Raw genomic sequence first — 20,698 nt, forward strand, 5'->3', positions numbered from 1 at the left:
ACTATTTGAGGGTTATCTTAATGAATTCCTAGTTTTAATTCTCACATCATTTAAAAGGTCTGTTTTAATGTTGAAGCAGCATGGCCAGCTGAAAGATGGAAGAGTGAGTTGAGAAAAACAAATTTCCTTTTTCTCCAAAATCTCTCTCCATTTACTTTCTTGCACCTCCTTTGATTTCTCTTGCTTTTAAACTAATATTATTTTGAATGTGATCTTTCCGGCAGATACATTTGCTTTGATTTAGGCAGAATATCAGTTCCCAATTCATCAGCAAATACTGGGCAGGAGCTACCCCTCACAAGTGCACTTGGGGTGACTGGCAGCCACGAGCGCTTGGAAGTTTGCCTTCCCTTTTCTGCTGGATGAATGTCGCCACTTGAAAAGACAAATCCCACTATAATTCCTGTTGAGTTAGGACACAAGTCTTCATCTAGCACACTATGATTTCATGAAAGTATAAATCAGACTCTCAAGATAATACGTCTGACTCAGCTGTTCCTGCTTTTGTACTGAATCTAATTAAATGCATGCAATGAGTGCTTGACACACATTTTGTCTCATTGAAAAAATAAATAAATACATTTTGTATAACAGAATTGGAAGATATAGCAATTGGAAAGAGAGTTGGTCATTTCATCCCAAAGCAGACTCCATTAGCTGTCATCCAGAAACTCACTTTAATTGAAAGCAGTATCAAATACATTAAATATGTTGAGTACTGGAAAGTTCAAATTAATAGTGTGGTATGATATTAGGGTGCTTTAGAACAAATCGTTGATGCATATGATGTTACTCTATGCTAAGATATTTTATTAATATTTTTAATTCAAAACACATGTGAAGAATCACAAGAATCCTGTGTAATGATTATTTCAGAACACAGGTAATTGTGTGATAAATGCAGTGCAAATTGTAACAAATTACTCGGTTTTAGTGACTTTTAAAAATTGGAACATAGAGGATGTTAACTGTTGCATGCCATATGCCAGAGGCTATAAAGATTTACTCCAGCTGGGAGAACACAACTGGAGTGTCAGCTAAGTGTGCCTCAGCACACCTGGCTAAGCTTATCATGGTTGCCAGCTGTTTTCTGAGATACAACCTTCTGCTGCACCCCAGGAAACAGAAAGTGAAATCAGGAGACTGGATCTCAGAAATCAAGAGCCCCACACCTTTTGGGCCTAAACAGTGACACAGATTCTCTTGACTAGACAAAGAATGCAACACTTTGAATTTTAGCTTTGATTGAAAAGAAGACTCCCAGACTTTACTCTTTTTTTTTCTACCAGTGTAGCTTATTGTATGGCTGGGTGTCCCTGTTGTAGTTGAATAAGTTTCTTTCTCGTCAATCACATGCTCATAGTGCAAGCATGGGTTCTTTAAACAGAGTGGAGAGCCACTACAAAAGTAAAATTGTTTGATTTCCTGTGTATTATTTACCAATTAACAAATTTTCACAAATGGAGTATTTTTGCAAAAATAAATGTATCTTTACTGATTTTTATAAGGACTAAATGAAGTTTGAAAATAAAATAGAATTTTTGCATTATTTGTTTGTCCAGTCTTTTCCAAATTCATATATATATATATATATATATAAAATGGTTCAAATATTTTCAAATGTGCTACCCTTATATTTAGGATACTGTGTTACATACATATTTTCCAGCTTAGAACTCACTGGTGTTTTCACTCTGATTCACACTTTATGATTTATTATTTTCATACTGTTTATGAAATGTTGGATGGCTCAGCATATACAACTACTCCAGTTAACCTGTTTTCAGGATCAAATTTGGAACTATGGTTTTACATGTAACTATCACAGCTTCACCAACTGTAGTTTGGCACTTGGGCATCTCACAGGTTCCAGCATGGACTCTGGCTTAATGATCGGTGTGCTCATTAAGAAACTCCCTCCCCTCTTTCTTCACACTCCCACTGGAGGATTGAGAGTGTTAGGCATCTGTGACCTCACATGCTGAGGATTTGTTCCATCAGTGGGAGGTACATGTTGCTCTGGACAGGAAGATGTTAGATTTTAGAGATGCATTATATTGAAAATGCTGTATGAAGAAAGGCAAGTTCTCTCTGGCTGTGGGGCAGTTTTTATCTAAGCACTGTAGTTAAGTACCGAGCTTATTTGATAATGTGTTTCGAATACTACCAGCTGTGGCTATGATAGATCTTCTGAACTCTTTTCAGTTTATCCTAAGAGAAACTATCATCTGGAAAACTGGGAAGCTCTGGACCAGTTTTGACCCCAAGGATGTATCATAAAAATAAGAAGGAACATCTGGAACTCAGTGAATTACCAATATTGGGTTTCTATGGAGCTTACCAACAATGTTTAAAATCTTAATTTATGGATTTATTAATTGGATGAAGCCTGACTATTGTCTACCCTGAAGAGTCAGCTGTCATTGAGAAAAATGTCCTTCCAGTGGGCATTCCTCTAAGGAACAGGAGCCATTATATTGTCATATTTGTGTAGTGCTATGTATGTAGCAAGTGTGTATATCAGTACAGTCTGGCATCCTTTAACAATGACTACCAGAATAGTATAGTAAATACAAAGGTGCTTTCTAGCATAGTTAAGCATCACAAAGAATACATAATTGCACATGCTATACTTTCATGCCTGTAGTTACACCATGTTTTGTTAGTGTCAGTACACATATGGGTAGTATCTTTTTACTGCCTCATTTTGGCTGCAACATTGGTAGGCAACAGAGATTTCTCAGCTCCATTATAATCTTACGGGACCATTGTTTACTGGGTCATCGTTGTGCAGAACCTGACTGGATATGTGTGTCAATGCGGCCCAGTGCAAGTAACACCCTCTTTTTCAATGTTATGCTATCCAAGACTTCCAAGAATCCCCCTTTCTTCCTTCTTACAAACCAAAGTAAAATGGTTCTTTCCTTTATTCTCTGACATTCATGAAAGAAAGCATGATGTTTAGTAATCAGGTACCACACTCTACTAAAAACTCCATCTTCTTTTGTTTGTTTCAGTGGTGCAGGTTTGCTGTGGGAATTTGCAACAGAAGAATCTGAAGTGGCCAAGAAGACAATTAAGGAGATGTTTAACATCCTTAGCCACCAGGGAAATGCAAATCAAAATGACTCCAAGATTTCATTTTACACCTGTCAGAATGGCTAAGATCAAAAACACAAATGACATCTCAAGCTGGCAGCCACTTTGGAAATCAGTGTGGAGATATCTCAGAAAACTGGGAATCAATCTTATCAAAGACTACTGGAGCCCAGCCCCTTGATAGCCTTCTCCCAGAGTTCCAGAAGAGATGCTACCAGTGGCTAAGAAATTAATCTGAGGGATTCTCAAATAAATCTATGTACAGGAAACACTTTAATCCATTCACTTTATTCTTCTGGGCCAATTCTCTCTCCACACAGCTTCTTTGCTGCTCTCATACTTAGCTTTTTCTGCCTGACGTTTCTATCTTAATTCTCCCATTGAGTTCTTCCCATCTCATTCTTTCATTCTTTCCTATCTTTTTTTTTTTTTTTTTTTTTTTTTTTTTGGTTTTTCGAGACAGGGTTTCTCTGTGTAGTTTTGTGCCTGTCCTGGAACTCACTTGGTAGCCCAGGCGGGCCTCGAACTCACAGAGATCCGCCTGGCTCTGCCTCCCGAGTGCTGGGATTAAAGGCGTGCGCCACCACCGCCCGGCCATTCTTTCCTACCTTGTTCTTCCTTGTCTTGTAGTAGGTAGCTGTTCCAGCTTTGACCTGGAAGTACTATCCCCACTGAGGCTTCGGTAACTGTCATGCCTAGAAGTTGGAGCCGAGACAGGAGCCCTGAAGACCTGAGATCCCGATAATGTGCTGTCTCTCTTGGTTGCTGAATTCTGGACGCTGGAGGTAGACTGAGCAGAGTTCTCCAGAGAACACTGCTGGACTGCGCTTCACCTTTCCCATACCCTGTAACCTATCCCTTTACTTGTAAGTTACCCCACGAAATAAACCTCCCTTTTAACTACGTGGAGTTGTCTTAATATTTCAACCAATATTCCCCATCTTCCATCTCATTCTTCTAGTACTCCAATCTAGTTCTCCTCAAGTCTGTGAGGTTTACAGTTGTATATCCATGCAATAGCAATGCTCTGGCTAAGGCAAGATCACCAGGCTTGAGTTCCCTCAGGGTTAAAAGGAGGGACAATAAGATTCCGACAAAAGAGTAGTAATTGTCAGCCATCATCTGCAACCCAAAGGGAAGTGACTAATGGGGAAATGAATCAACTAAGGTCTAAATTCAGTTAATAGATCTGAGAAAGGGGATTTATGTGCTCAAACTATATTCTTAGAAGTGGTTAGTTAAAATGTTAAGAGTCAATAATTTGCTAAGTCACTGGTGAAAATAAAACTGCCTTATTTTCCTTTGGCTTCTTATCTGTCCAAGCTATCTCAGATGCCCCTGTTTTTTTTGGCAGGTCAGGGGAAGTGTAGCTAGGTAAACTGTGTCACAGCTTGATGTACCTGTAAATAGAAACTATAACATGAATTTCTAAACAGTCTTATTAATAAAAATCCTGGAGCCAGATCTTGGGGTAAAAGCTGAAAGATCAGAGAACCAGAATAAGCCAGCCACATTCTTTTTTTTTAAATTAATTTTTTATTAAAATATTTTCTTTTCTTTTTCTTTCTTTCTTTCTTTTTTTTTTTTGTGTTGGGCAGGTTCAAGACAGTGTTTCTCTGTGTAGTTTTGTGCCTTTCCTGGAACTCACTCTGTAGCCCTGGCTAGTGTCAAACTCACAGAGATCTGCCTGGCTCTGCCTCCTGAGTGCTGGGATTAAAGGCATGTGCCACCACTGCCCAGCTTTAAGAGATTTTCTATTCATTTTACATATCAACCACAGATTCCCCTATTCTCCTCCCCCCTCCCCCTCCCCTCCCCCCCAACTCATTCCCCATTTCCACCTCCTACAAGGCAAGGTCTCCCATGTGGAGTCAGCAGAGCCTGGTACATTCAGTTGAGACATGTCCAAGCCCCTCCTTCCTGCACCAAGGCTGTGCAAAGTGTCTTACCAAAGGCTCCATGCTCCAAAAAGTCGGCTCATGCACTGGGGACAGGTCCTGATCCCACTGCCTGGGGGCCCCCTAAACAGTTCTAGCTAAACAACTGTCTCACTTATCCAGAGGGCCTGTTCCAGTACCATGGGGGCTCCTCAGCTATTGGTCCACAGTTCATGTATTTCCACTAGTTTGGCTAGTTTTCTCTACTTTTTCCAATCATGGTCTTGATATCACATTCTTATCTCTATGAGATCCTCAGCCTCAAGAGAGTGACTCTCTTTCCTCATGCCTTATATACCTTTCTGTGCCCTGCCACCTTCCTTCCTTCCTAGTGCTGGGATTAAAGGCATGTGTGCTTTTAATGTGTGGGATGCCTGGCTCTGTTTCTAGTGTGGCCTTGAACTCACAGATATCCAGTTGGATCCCAGCCTCCCAAGTGATAGGGTTAAGGGTGCGTACCACCACTGTCTGGCCTCCATGTCTAACCTAGTGGCTGGCTCTGTCCTCTGATTATCAGATAAGTTTATTAGGGTACATAATATATCACCACATTTCCCCTTTTTTGTCTAAAATAAAAAAGGTTATGACTAATATAAGAAAAACTATATACAATAAGTAGAATAAATATATACAATATATACAGTCAATAGTTACATTAACAATGTCCAGTCCATTAACATTTGACAAATTCAAACAAAAACTCCATTATATATCTTATTTTGGTGAGTTCAAATTGTTGTACCTAATTCACTTTCTATCCTAATTTGTATTACCAACTGAATACTATCTTTTTATGTCTTTCAAACTTAAACACTTTACACCTCTTCAGTGAGTTTCAGAACAATTTCAGAAATTTGTTAATAAGAAAAACTATAACTATCTAATCTTCAACATCCTCAGATACCCCAGAAGGAAATAATATTACCTAAGTAAGCAGGAAGTGCAAGCAAGCGACTTCTAAAAAATGTGAGAAATGACAGAAACTGCTGGCTGCCTGGACAGTCACCCAAGATTTCTCTGCAATGTTGGGGCATCCATCTTTGGCCTACAGGCCTAGCATATCTGACAGACTCATCTGTGAAGCAGGATTTTCTAAAGGGCCTTCCTACCTTGTCTTGACAAGGATCAACAGTCCTTTGTTTTATGTCCTGCTTGTCCATTTAGACAGCATACTGTCAGCAGTCAAGGCAAGGGCATTTTCTTACCCAGTGGCTAACTCGCAACAAAGAAACTAAACTCCATAAGGAATTTCTTTAATGCCCATCATCTTTTCTGAAGTAGATTGGCACTTCCAGGAGCAGACATGTCATAGTCATAAAAAAAAGAAAAAAAATCTATGTTATTAAAACATCTTAAATGTCAGATTCTGTAGATCTCTGAAGTGTCTTAAGATGACCTGTCTATCTAAAATATATTTTTCTTGACCTTGAAAACATACCTAATATGACTACAAGTTCTATTGTAATGATTGACTACTACTACTATTTCTTTATATCCTAATTATTCGCTAATAACTTTCAAGGACTAGCAATTTGCAGTACATTGTTAAATGATCTGTATAGGTACAATATCTTGAGCAAGAGTAGAAACATATGTACAATATTTTCTAACAAAACCAACCTCAAATTTGTGTCAATATACAAAGTTTGTATACAATATATAAAAATCCAATCCAATGTAAAATATTTAAAGCTAGTAGTTGCTCTTTAAAAGTAGATTCAATAATCTACCTTCTTATCATATCCATATTCTTCTTTTTTTCTTTTCAGAGTAGATTCAATAATCTACCCTTTATTCTATCATTTCTATATCTCTTTTTTCAGAGTAGATTCAATAATCCACCTTTCATCTTATCATATCTATATCCTCTTTTTTTCTATTCAGAGTAGATTCAATAATCAACCTTTTGTCTTATCATATCTATATTTTCTTTTTTTCTTTTCAGGCTAGATTCAATAATCTACCTTTTATCTTATATCTATATTCTCTTTTTTCTTTTTCTTTTTTTTCAAACAAGAACCCTAAGTCTAATCTCCTTTGTTTAGCCTTTTTCCTGACCATTAACAATAACAACTTTTAACCAGTCATCTTAAACAATAATAATTATCCATAATCCACTGAATGACCAAAGCCACCCACTCCACCTCTTGGGAATGTGTTCTTAAAATTACTTCCTGCTGATTGGGGGTGAAGGCATCTTTAGGGGATCCTGAAAAGAAAATTTTGGATTACTTGTTATGTCCTGGGAAAGGTAGCTATATCATTTGTTGTCCAGTCTCTGCATAATGGGAAAGTACAGGGCTTGTCTCAAGTCCTTGCTTGAGTAGTAGATGAGGCTGGATCATCTCAGCTAGCATCTCAAAATTGTCCTGAGCAGTTTGTAGTCCAAAGCCTATCTTTGGGTGGTGTTTGTAAGCTTAATGGCATTAACATAGTCCATGGGGAGTTATCATTGTGGGATCTCATTATCCTTTTGGAAACTTCAGATATTGCATTAGGTCAGATTATTCCTTTTCTTAGTAATTTTTTCCATGTAGTTCTTCCTTCTTTGGATGCTTATTTATCCAAAGGTCTTTAAATTCCTCAAGATGGTTGTTTTATTATCCTGAAATGACAAAAACAAAACCCTTTCCCAAACCTAACTTTTGGGAGATTCCAAATCTAATCTTTATCAATTTTGATTTATGGTTTTTACTGAATTTTTTGTTCTCTCTTTTATAGCTGTTCTATCACCCAGAGCACTATGGTTTTTTACAATAGGCATTAGGTTCTTTAATTGCTCTGGGAAAGAGTTTCCTCCATGATGACAGGAAAGGACTAGGCAGAATGTGACATGGAGGCCTGTAAGAGGTCCCTCAGGGTGTTTCCTGATGGCAAAGGCAAGGGATTACCTTGTCTGTCCCTTCTTGATCTGTGTTCATTAGTCCAATGTCTGCCTTTGCCACATCTTCTGCCTAATCCAGAAAGGAGGGCATTTTGTTGGGATTATTCCTTGAAAAACGTTTCTGGGAATGCCCTGTTTACAGTTCCTTTTTAGGTGACCTTGTTTACCACAATTGAAACACCTGACATAACTAATTTTCTTCAAACCTCTGGAAATCACTTTCCTATCCAAGTATCTTCATGGTCATAAGATTCAATATTAATTTTATTGCAGATCCATTCCTCCAAGGGTGCTGAACTTGCCTTTAATGGTCTAATTACCATTTTGCATTGTGCATTAGCATTTTCAAAAGCCAGAGATTCAATCATTATCTGTCTACCTTCCGAATTTGGTATCATTCTATTTACTGCTGAAGACAGCCTTTGTAAGAAATCAGTTGTAGCTAAAGTTTTCCTGCCTGGCCCACAGTCAGGACAAATCTCTCTCACCTGCCAGTCCCACAGCCACTTAAACCCGACCAAGTAAGCACAGAGACTTATATTGACTACAAACTGTATGGCCGTGGCAGGCTTCTTGCTAACTGTTCTTACAGCTTAAATTAATCCATTTTCATAAATCTTTACCTTGCCACATGGCTCGTGGCTCACCGGCATCTTCACATGCTGTTTGTCATCTTGGCGGCTGGCAGTGTCTCTCTGACTCAGCCTTCTACTTCCCAGCTTTATTCTCCTCCTTGTCCCGCCTACACTTCCTGCCTAGCCAATGGCCAATCAGTGTTTTATTTATTGACTAATCAGCAACACATTTGCCATACAGAACATCCCACAGCACTTCCCCCATTTTTTTTTTCAAAAAGGAAGGTTTTAACCTTAACAAAGTAAAATTACATATAATTTGGGAATTTGGGCATAGCTTCTCTTACTACTTCCTGCTGGAGGGGGGCGCTGTAGCTTATGGAGATACAAAGAAAATTTTTGAATTATGGAATAGTCCATGAGGGTGTATCGTCTGAGCCAGTTGCCTTGAAATCTTTCTGGATGTTAGATCATCTGGGCCATGGTGTCATCAGAGACCTTTCAGGGGGTCTTGGCTGGTCAAACCTGATGTATCTTAATCTGGAACAAAACCATAGCCTCTGGCTTTCTGTGGGAACAAAAGAGACTCTTTTCCAAAGCAACATATCCTTATATCCAAATTTTGAAGTCAAGATATCTTTAAAATATACATATTGGCATAACTCAACAGTTTTTACAATCAAATGTTTTTCTGCAGTTAAGAATCCCAAAGACAACACAATCCAGATTCTCTGTGTAATATTCATCTTCATGTGGCTTATTTTTTATATTAACTTTACTGTCTCTTTAAAGACTTTATTTTTCAAAACTATGTATTTGTTTCTATAACTCTATATATCACCTTTTTTGTCTCTTTCAAGCCTACGTATCTTTTACACACATTGTAAACTATTACATCTGAATCTGTCTTACTGTGAATCTATTGCTTTAAACTGCAGCAGCTGTAGCTGCTGGCTCCGCCCACCTCAGCTTCCCAACATGGTGGTGGTTTACCGCCAGCTCTGGGAGCTATCATGGGTCTATGCATTTATCCAAGCAGCATGTAGCCCAGAAACCTCTTTTTTTTTTTGTTTTGTACTAGAAAAGGCTAAATCCACCATGCAGCTTAATGTGCCACTTGCAAGGGCCTCATTCCCGCCATACTGCAGGTCGAGCACGCACGCTAGGAACCGGCCAGTAGCTCAAACCAGCAGCTGCCGCTCATTTGAGAGAGACAATTAGGAAGCTGTTTTTAGCTCCATTTTAGAATCTTTTCTCAGGTTTTAGGTGTAAACTCTTGCCACCACGTTGGACGCCATTTGTAGCTAAAGTTTTCCTGCCTGGCCCACAGTCAGGACAAATCTCTCTCACCTGCCAGTCCCACAGCCGCTTAAACCTGACCAAGTAAGCACAGAGACTTATATTGACTACAAACTGTATGGCCGTGGCAGGCTTCTTGCTAACTGTTCTTACAGCTTAAATTAATCCATTTCCATAAATCTTTACCTTGCCACATGGCTCGTGGCTTACCGGCATCTTCACATGCTGTTTGTCATCTTGGCGGCTGGCAGTGTCTCTCTGACTCAGCCTTCCACTTCCCAGGTTTATTCTCCTCCTTGTCCCGCCTACACTTCCTGCCTAGCCAATGGCCAATCAGTGTTTTATTTATTGACTAATCAGCAACACATTTGCCATACGGAACATCCCACAGCAATCAGTGAAGGTTTCTTTTGAGCATTTACTTTTGTAAATGATTCAATTTTCATTCCTACTTCTTCAATTCTGTCCCAAACATTCAAGGCTGCCATTTGGCATAAGATTAGAGTGTGGTCATCATATAAAGATTGTCTTTGTATATCGGCATAATCACTTTCTCCGTGAAGTTGATCTTGGGAAATTTCCATACCTTTAGCCCTACTTCATTGTTCAATGATCTTAGCCTCATCTTTCCACCAGGTCCTCCATTGTAACTGTAGCCCAGCTTCTAGGACAACTGTAACCAAATCTTTCCAGTCTTGAGGAATAATTCTATTAGAAGTTGACCACGAGTTTAACATCAGCTTTACAAACTGAAAATGCATACCATATGAGACTATAGATTCCTTGAGTCTTTTCAAATCTAGCATTTGCACAGTAGTCCAATCAGCTCATATGCAGTCTTGAGCATTTGGCAGTTTATGTAAGGTTACTGGATAGACTAAGGTTGGCTGTTTGAAAGCCTCAGGCTGTTTGTCTGTAACTATATAATTTGAATTCATGCCACAAATATTGGGTGCCAGATGTAACACGGATTTTTAAACAATCTTATTAATAAAAAAAGCCTTGGCTTTATCCTCTGGAAAGGCTCTTGTCTTCTTCCAGGTATCACACAGCTGAATTTCTACTTCGTATTTCTGTGTCCCACAGCACAATGACCACAAAAACCACATGACCCAGTTACATCACCCAAAGGATGCACAATAATACCATAAGGATACTTGCTCAACTATGTTCATAGCAGCTTTTTTTGTAATATCCAGAACCTGGAAATAAACTAGATATCCCTTAATGGGGGAATGGATAAAGAAAATGTGATACATTTATGCAATGGAGTATTACTCAGCTGTTAAAAGCAATGACATTATCAAATTTGAAAGCAAATGGATGAAACTAGAAAAATATCATCTTGAGTGAGGTAACCCAGACTGAGAAAGACAAACATAGTATGTACTCACTCTTAAGTAGATATTAGTTGTAAAATAAAGGATAACTATGCTACAATCCACATACCCAGAGAGACTAGGTAACAAGAAGAATTCATGGGGGACAAGCAGATCTCCCTGAGAAGGGGAAATAGAAGGGGTTTTATGAGTGGACTGAGGGCAGGTGGGGATGAGACATGAGTGATCAGGTTTGTGGGGTGGAAGAGGAATGCATTAAAAGAGACTACTGGAAGTGGGTGCATTTCTAGGTCAGGTAAAAACTTGACATAGGAGAATCTTCCAGAAATCTACAAGGATGACCTTGGCTATGACTCCTACAAATAGTGGATACATTGTAGTCTGAACTGATCATCACTTATGACCAGATTGGTGCCTAGCCCAATTGTCTTCATCCAGCAATTGGCTTCATCATGGAAACAGATGTAGAGCCACAGTCAAATATTAGCTCAAACAGAGCTCAGGAAAACCTGCAGAAGAGGGGGAGAAAGGGCTGTAGGAGCCAGAGGGGTCAAAGACACCACTAGGAAACTCACAGAACCAACTAACCTGGGCTCATGGGACTGACCTAGGCACACTACATATATGTTATAGTTGTGTAGCTTGGTCCTCTTGTGGCACTCCTAACAGTGGGATCAGGGGCTGTCTCTGACTCTTTTACTGCCTTTTGGAAACTTACCCCTTATACTGAGTTGCCTTACCCAGCCTTAATACATGGGGAGGTGCCTAGTCTTACTGTAACTTGATATTCCTTGTTTTGTTGATATTCATGGGACACCTGTCCTTTCCTAAACAGAAGCAGAGGAGTGTAGTGAGGGGTGGAAACAGTGGGTAAGGTGGGGGAGAGGGACTGGGAAGAGAGGAGGGTGGGGAAACTGCAGCTGGGATGTAAAATAAATAAATTATTTTAAAAATTAAGACTTTTAGCTAATTCATGAGCCATAGTCTCAACTATTTCAATTAAGTGTGAGAGCTAGGACTCTACTGTTGAAGCTCCTTCTAGCTCTGATAATCTGTGGATTTGTTTCTGATCCTTTGGCTGTTCTGGGGATGGCCAGGCATCCGTATTTCCATGCCCTTTTCCTTTCTGAGGGGATTAGTAATGTAATGGTTCTGGACCAGTGGCTTATTATTTGCCCTCAGCCACTTTCAAGGATCCTGAGAAACAAAGCACTTTTCATTCATTATTTCCACACTCAACTATCCAAGTATGACTGCTTTTAGTTTTATCAGAGTTCAGTGAGTGCCACAACAAACTAAAGCAGGATTTCTTCTTCAAAGTTACATTTAAAGGAAATTGTGTAAATGAGTTTTCCTTTCCAAAATTTTAGTTAGGGTGCATGTAATAACACACCATCTCTTCTGGAAAATGCAAAGAAAATTGTTAAAAAAAATAAAATTTAGACTGATTTTTCTTAAGCTATCTGGCTGATTACCAGTTGTAATTATGGTTCAACAATTTTTTTCTTCACTATGTAATGACATGAAATAAAATTCTCTTAGATGTATAACGAAATGCATAGAAAATTTAAATGAAAACAAAATAGAAACAATCCAAATTCATTCACCTCTTGAGGATACCCTTAAAACTTTAGTTAACTACATTAAAGGAAATTAAAAAAAAAAAACCTAAGTGAGAAGTGATGCTGTCTTTTGTTGTAATTTCTTACCTTGGAGGAGAAACAAAAATGTCTTTCTTATTTCTTTCAATTTCAATTCAATACAATACACTGAATAATATTAGATGCCATTTAACATGCTAGTGCTGAGGTGCCAGGACCTTGTATTCTAGAGGGCAAGATAGAGTTTTTATGAGTAAACATATAAAGCATGGAGCTTGTCCTCTTGGGTTGGGTAGAGTAGAGAATAATCAATCAAGAAGGGATAAGAAGTGTCTTTCTTACAAGAACAGTCAGAGAGAGTGTTACTGAAAAAAGACCCTAAAGCAGACATCTGTTTCTCAGGTAGAATGAACGCCAAAGACTATGCCCTGATGTGTAAATATGTGTGTTGGGTTTTTAGAAGAGTAAGAAGATGTGTGAGGCTGGAGGAGAGTTGGAGGTAGATGTGTTGGTGATGTAAGTAGAAAGGTAACAGGCTTTGGGGGGGGGGCACCACCAGGGCTGTGGCTTCTACTTATGGGGGGCAATCATCCACCAATAGGATTGGGATTAGAGGGAGGGCCCAACTTTGCTTCTGTCTCAGGCTGTAGCGTTTGAGTTTATGCTTTAATGAGGTAATGCAGGAAGGAGAAATTAAGACTCGGGAACGCAGAGAAACGGGAATCACAAACACACTGAGTACAAAGTGTTAGTGAGAAATAGATTCCATAGAGAACACGTGAGAGATTTACGCTCTGGGCAGAGAACTCATTTTCTGGGTGAATGACCTCCAGGGCTAGAGTCGAACACCTTGCATTTCAAGGAAAAAGGTCAGCCACTGTGTGGAATTAAGGGGGGAACTTCAGAGGCAATAAATCAAGTAGATGAATGAAACTGAACTACAGTTTTGCTAATTGCTACGGGGCAGAAACAGAATCCCCAAACTTCAACTCTTTAACCCAGTTTGTGCATTCTACTTGAATGATCGCCGAAAGCAATACCGTATTTTCTCATTTAAAGCAATTTTCAAGTCCTTTTCCACACATTTTTTGCAATTTCTCACCAAAGAGGTGGGGAGCATTAGCTCTCAGATACAAACCTGATCAATAGGCTCTTTGTTGTTAGTGGTGACAGTACCCGCCCCCTCTCTCTGAGTCAATTAGTCATGAGGTTTGGCCTGCTAAGCAAAAGGTCAGAAGGGAACAGAGTTTTCACAAGGAAATTAAAACGGAAGAGTTCAATGTTGGCCAATTATTAACTCCCTTTTTTTAAAAAAAATCTTATTTGTTAACTGATCTGAAGATTAGACATCTAATAATTTTCAAGGCCACAAAATGAGTGTGGTGAATTTTTTTGCTTACACATTCTTGCTAAAATGAAAGTACAGCTATTCATTTAGGAACATAGGGACTTTATATTCTGACAAGTTAGTCAGGATGTATCCCCGTCATATAAAACATATCTATAAAGCATTTAGTGATAGTTTCTCTATTCTAGCGGTTAACTAGAGACAATATTTGCTTTATAAATTTATGGTTAGTTTGAAGCATGCTGTCTGTGGACTGTAGAGTGGATATGGTCCTCTACAGACTGAATTTGTGTTATCTCTAAAAATTATGGAACTGATTTAATATTATGCTCTAGGCTAAGATGCAAGTCATTGATGCTAATGTGTTGTGGAGTCATACTAACAGTGAGATGTGTGGTGATACATGTTCCAGACTATACTTGGGGATTCCTGCAGAAGTTTCAATCACTCAGTTTTTCAAAAAAATATGTGTCGTCTCTCTTCTCAGTACCAAGTTTTATTCTGCTAGCTTTTGGGGGGGAGCATTCCACTCTTGTGAGGCTTTCTGTTGAATTAGGGAAGAGTAAAAAAGCATATATACAAATGCTTATGAATATACATTGTTCATAATGAAATAGAGAGAAAATAAAGAAGAGGAGGAAGTGGGAACAAACAGAGGAACATGTGAGATCTAATCTTTTCTCCCTGGCCTTGTCCTGGAACTGTGTACAACCTGCTGAGTTCTGGGAGTTGGTGGAGTTCTTCCAGAGGAAATTCAGTGAGAGGTTGGGAGAAGAGAAGAAAAAATATTTCCACTTTGATACTGGAATCTGTGCTCATGAGTTTTAAATATAACAGCATTCTATTATGGGCATTTCAATTTTTATAGGCAATAACTGCTAATATCATTAAAATAATTAAAAAAGATGAAACAATTTAACATGTTTTAAAATATATCTATGGTTAAAACACACACAGACTCTCACATACCCCCTCACCTTCTTACTTGTTGATTGACTTTCTTTAATATGTAGCTTGTTTTCCTATCTTCTCATTTATCTAATTGAACACACAGTCAGAATTTAGCACTCAACTTTAAGCTTCTGGACTCACTTCAAGAATGTCCACTGTCGGACACATTTAATTGCTTCATATCTATTAGAAAGTTAAAAAAAAGTGGAAAAGCAATATTTAAGTAGTTGTAAGAAAAACAAAGTACTTTTCACAAATAGATGGTATAAGTATACACGGGTAAAATAAAATACGTAAAGAACAGAGTGCTATAGGCCATGAGGATTACTTTCTCTTTTTCTGTTCAGTTCTGGAGAGACTGTAGAGTATAAAATTGGTATCCATTGATTGTCTGCTGAATGAGTTAATAGAGTGCAAGATGGATAGTTACAGGAGTAAAATAAAAGATGAACTAATTATGCTTTATGAGAAACTCACCCAAAAGGCTAGAAACTGCCCTACATGTGGATCTAAGTAATGTAATAACCAAATACAAGTATTCAGAAGAAATAAATCACAACATTACTAGAAATGTCTAACAATTATGCAAAGAATGTAGAATTTGATTTAAGAAACTATCACAAAGTTTGATTAAATTAGCAAGCGTCTTGCAGGAATGGCTCAAGACAATAAACCTCAGATTCAGAAATAACGTCTTTAAAAATTAAAGAAGTGCTATGGGAAAACAGTAAAGATTTCCATCTACATGCCAAAACATTTCAGGAACTTCCAGGAATGTAGACAGTAAATGTCAATGAGTTTTTAGAAGAAAATTTTTGCATGACTAATAGAAAGGAGAGAAAATCCCTAAAATGGACAAGTCTAGGAAAGGCAAATCTTTAGCAGATTTCTTCACACTCAATACATGCCTTGCACAAGAGGACTCTGGGGCAATTGTCATGGAATTTACTTGAAAATTAGGTTCGAAATCTCTGTATCAATTGGTGCCCTAACATAACAGCAACAGCAAAGAACAATGAATGAGAGAGCAGAAGAATATCAGGCTTTTTCAACAAAATCAAACATTGGTTGCTGGAAACCAGTGGATGCGAAGAGTGAGCCTATTGTGTTCTCTAAGACAAACAGAAAGTGAGATAAAGGACGGGACAAAGCTACAGATACAGAAGACAGTTTTGTTGTTTCTTCTAATGAGGCAAAGTATTTAAATACACACACGTTAAAAACTTTGGAAAATGGAAGTACTCTGATATATCATAAACTGTCAAACTAAATTCAACAACAGGAACAGTCAGCAGCCCAGTTGATTCCCCCCGCCCCTGGTGGTGGTGCGGTGTTAGCTTTACCATACACTCCAACAAACACAAAAATACTACTTAAGCTCCCATATACAAGAATATGCAACAACAACTGTTACAAGTGAAAGACACAAAGCTCTGGCAGAGCCCAGTGCAATGGAAGGTGGAACCACGGAGAGTAGCCCAGAGAAAACTGCCACTGTTGTCATTATTCCACTGTGCATTCAGTGGTATAAGGGGACTGCACAACATTTAGCCCTATATAAAAATTACTGTGAGTCATATGTGTAGATGTAACCAACCGTCTTATTAAATAAGAAACACAGAGCCAATGCAAAGACGAAAGCCAAGAGATCAGAGCTAAGAGACTTACCCGCCTGCTGCAGCTAGCCTCTTCAGCCAAGAGACCTCTCCGAAAGAGAGCTACTTCCTGTCTGTTTGTCTTTATATAGACTTTCTGTTCTGCCTTCCCATTGGTTGTAAAACCAACCACATGACTGCCTCGTCACTGTCTGTTGACTGTATCCTTGAACACACAGAGATCTACCTAGCTCTGCCTACCAAGTTCTGGGATTAAAGGTGTGCACCACCAACGCCCAGCTTTTGCTATGGCTGTAATAGCTCTGACCCCCGGGGAACTTTATTTATTAACATACAATTAAAATCACATTTCAGTACAAATAAAATATCACCATACTTATGTTTTGAAAAAGTAACTGCGGAATGTTTTAAATCATCATAGAAGTTGAAGTCTGAGTTTATCACAGACACTTTCCTAAGCCAGGATCATTTATAAACTCATTTTAAATACTTAGGCCTACAAATATGTGTAGCTCTCATTCCTCATCAAAGACTTATTTTTGCAGCAAATGGAAACTATCGCAGAAAGAAACAACTGCAAAGAACAGACATCTGTGAAGTGCCCAGCACCAATCGATCCATCTGCAACACATCTCTTACACCAGATCAGGGAATATGACAGAAGAGGGGTTGGAAAGATTGTAAAAGCCAGACCATGGGGATATCTGCTCTGAGACAGTGTCTTGTCAGGGAACCTGCACCCATGAATCTCAACAATATTGTTGCCTAAACAAGTAATGATACCTATTGATGTGTTAACATGGATGCCTGAAATTTTATCTGGTCCCACCCTTTGATGAAGATAGGGATGACTCAGTCTTCTTCAGGGGTGATCTAGCAGAGAAGTTATCTAATCCTAACTCTAAATACATATAAATATGAGCAACACTGAATGAACTCACCAGGCTGTATTCATAAATCTATAAAACAATAAAGAAAAAGGTGTCATGAATTTGAGGAGTTGCGGGGGGCACATGGGAGAAGTTAGAGAAAGGAGGTGTAGAGAAAAGATGTAAAAGCAGTATTCATATATAAAACTCTCAAAAACTAAATTACCAAAGACTATTATAATCTCAAAAGAATTAAACAATAAGAAAAGACTAAGCATGTTTTAATCTACACAAATTTATTAATATGTCAAAGATGGCTTCTCTTCATACTTTGGAGGGTTTTGTGGCTCAAAAATTCTATTTATGGAGTGTTTGGTTTTCCTCAGAAAAGGTCTCATTATGTAGCCTTGGTTAGCCTGTTTTGTTCTGGCCTTGAGCTCACAGAGATTGGCCTGCTTCTGTTTCCCTAATGCTGGGATTAAAGACATGTGTTATAAAGCCAGACTAATGGAGCATATTTTTAATGTAAATATATACTTAAAATAAAACAGATACACACATTGTATTTGATCAAATGGCAAAGAATAACTGAGGAATCAAATGGATCTGAGAAACCAGTTTATCCTTATAAAATATTGATCAATCTAATTAAACCCACAATGAGCCTATGTTTACTTTCTTGATTCTCTTAAATAATATTTTAATATGTTATGTTTGTTCAAGTATACTTAACAAGTAGCCTCATGCAATCTAAGTAGAAATCCAGACATGCACTTGCTTTAGAGAGTGTATTGACAGTTACTATCAAAAGTAAATACATATTACTTTTATTTAGTGATGTTCTTTACTTTCAACTTTCAATATTTTTTATCTAGATCTATGTTAATATGTGCACAGAAGCATAATAATCATGTTGATTGTAGACTTGGTTATAAAAGCACATATAGCCAAAAACCCAAATGCCCACTAGTAAAGGAAATGTTAAATATATTGTCTTTTATGAATATAAAATTCTTTTAACTTTGTATAAGTCTTTGTATAAGACATTAGTGTATAAATAATCCTATTCATTATATAAGTAAGAATTTTTCATTTGCATAAAAAACCATCTGCTTCTATGAGTTCATATGCAAAGGTATAATTGTTCTTACAACATATTTTCACATTTTCTACTATATTCTCTTTAAAGTATGATTGTGCTGAGTTCAAATAGATGTTTGATGTTTCTATGCATACAAATCAATCAGTATTTTCTTTCTAGTTCCTTTCGCTATCATGATTTGAAAATAATTTACTAGGTTTGCTTTTATAAACATCTATGAACATTCTTACCTACTATAGCTTCAGTATTTAGTTCACAATATTGTATAATGGTACTTTAAGAAACAACATGATGTTGGATTTCACCTTCTTCCTTCCTCAAAGTGTTACTTAATCATTCTTCTAGCACAATTCACTGAACAATGTATCTTTGGCTCATTAGCTTGAACTCACATCTTCCAGTTGTAATCAACACAGGTTAGAACACGTTTCTGGTTTTCATTCTATTCTGTTCCTTAGTTGTCTTTTTCTGTGCTTCATACCACCCTACATTCAACTAACACCTTGTCAATCTGCACAATATTTTTATTTTGTGGGTTGTGTCTCCCCTCCTCTCCGCCACTGCCCCATGCACTAGATGTCAATCTTGAATGTCTTCCTCTATCCCTCTTTTCGTTGCATTGTTTTTTGAGACAGGGTTTCTCTGTGTAGCCCTGCCTGTCCTGGAACTCACATGTGGACTAGGTTGGTCTGTAACACACAGTGACTCACTTGCCTCTGCCTCTGGTGTTGGAATTAGAGTGATGCACTACCATGCCTCACCTACTTAGGCCTTCTATTTACACAGCAAACATTTACCAATTGAGCCCTGTCTCTAGACCTGTGCTATATGATTTTACAGAAGACTTTTCCAAGAAAACCTTAAAAACTCCAAGGGGAAAAATACAAATAATCCAATTTGCTTGAACATTAAAAACAAATCTGGGAAGAACCATCATCTTTAGAATATTAAATTTGTGGACTATATTTTCATTTATTTAAATGCATTTTCATGCTTCTTGAAAAGTTTAGTGTTTTTATGAATTGTATGTCTCATGCTTTACTTGTTTATTACTGAAATACTTGCAATTATGAAAGGAACCATTGTTCTTAATAATTACAATTGATGCTTAGGAAAAAAAAACTGACTTTTTTTTCATGTACATTTTATATGAACTTTTAAATTTACACTATCTGTTATGGTTACCCATTTGGTTCTTTTGAGTTTTTAGGGAGACAAGAGTATCAACTTAAACTGGCCTGTGTGATGAAAATAATGGCAATGAATGTTTTGCTCAGACTGTCATAGCTCTAGTTTTCAAATTAAGCATGATGCTGGCAGTTGCCTTCCAGATAATCGAATCTGTCTGAGTATAAGACACTGAGATTATGTACCACTTCCTTTTTCAACAGAGTTCTGACAACACGTCTTTAGATGTGCAGTATGTTTCAGTATTTGTCCCCATCCTATGAACCAGCCCATAAACCCTGATGCTCCCCCTAGAATTTTCCAGTAAGTTGTCAGATTTCAACTCACCAATCTATCTTTTTTGTCTCATTTCATATGTGCTTGAGTCGGCTGCATGGAGATTTTATTTTAGATTCATATTAATCTTCTGCTGCTGTCTGCAGTTTGATCTTAAGCAGAGTATTAAAGGGGACAGGGAACATTTTAAAAGCCTTACAATGCAAGTATATACAGAACCCCAGTCATTCCAACCAACGAGATACTCTTCTGGAATAAATTCAAAATTAATATTTTCTGATGAGTCCTCAGAAGTCAAGTTCCTTTGAAGTATAAGACACTTCACAGACAACCCATGACAGAGTCAAATATAATGTCAGTCGTGTTTCTAAGGTGACTTTAAGATATCACACTTATTTAGTTTGGTGGATTTCAGCTCAAGAGTATTTACTGTAGAAACATGTCAAGAGATTCCCTATGGTTCCAGATCTTTTTATCTCCCTTTGTTTCTTATTCTCTCATTGTTCTCAATATTTCATTGTGATTATTCTCCCCTGATCGTTCAAGTTCTACCTTCTCCCCAAGGAAGTTTTTCATAAGGGTCCACATTGTAAACAACTGTAGATCAGCACCG

The sequence above is a fragment of the Peromyscus californicus genome, unplaced genomic scaffold, assembly GCF_007827085.1.
Source record: "Peromyscus californicus insignis strain IS unplaced genomic scaffold, ASM782708v3 Scaffold_18__1_contigs__length_77618521, whole genome shotgun sequence".
NCBI classification, from domain to species: Eukaryota; Metazoa; Chordata; class Mammalia; order Rodentia; family Cricetidae; genus Peromyscus; species Peromyscus californicus.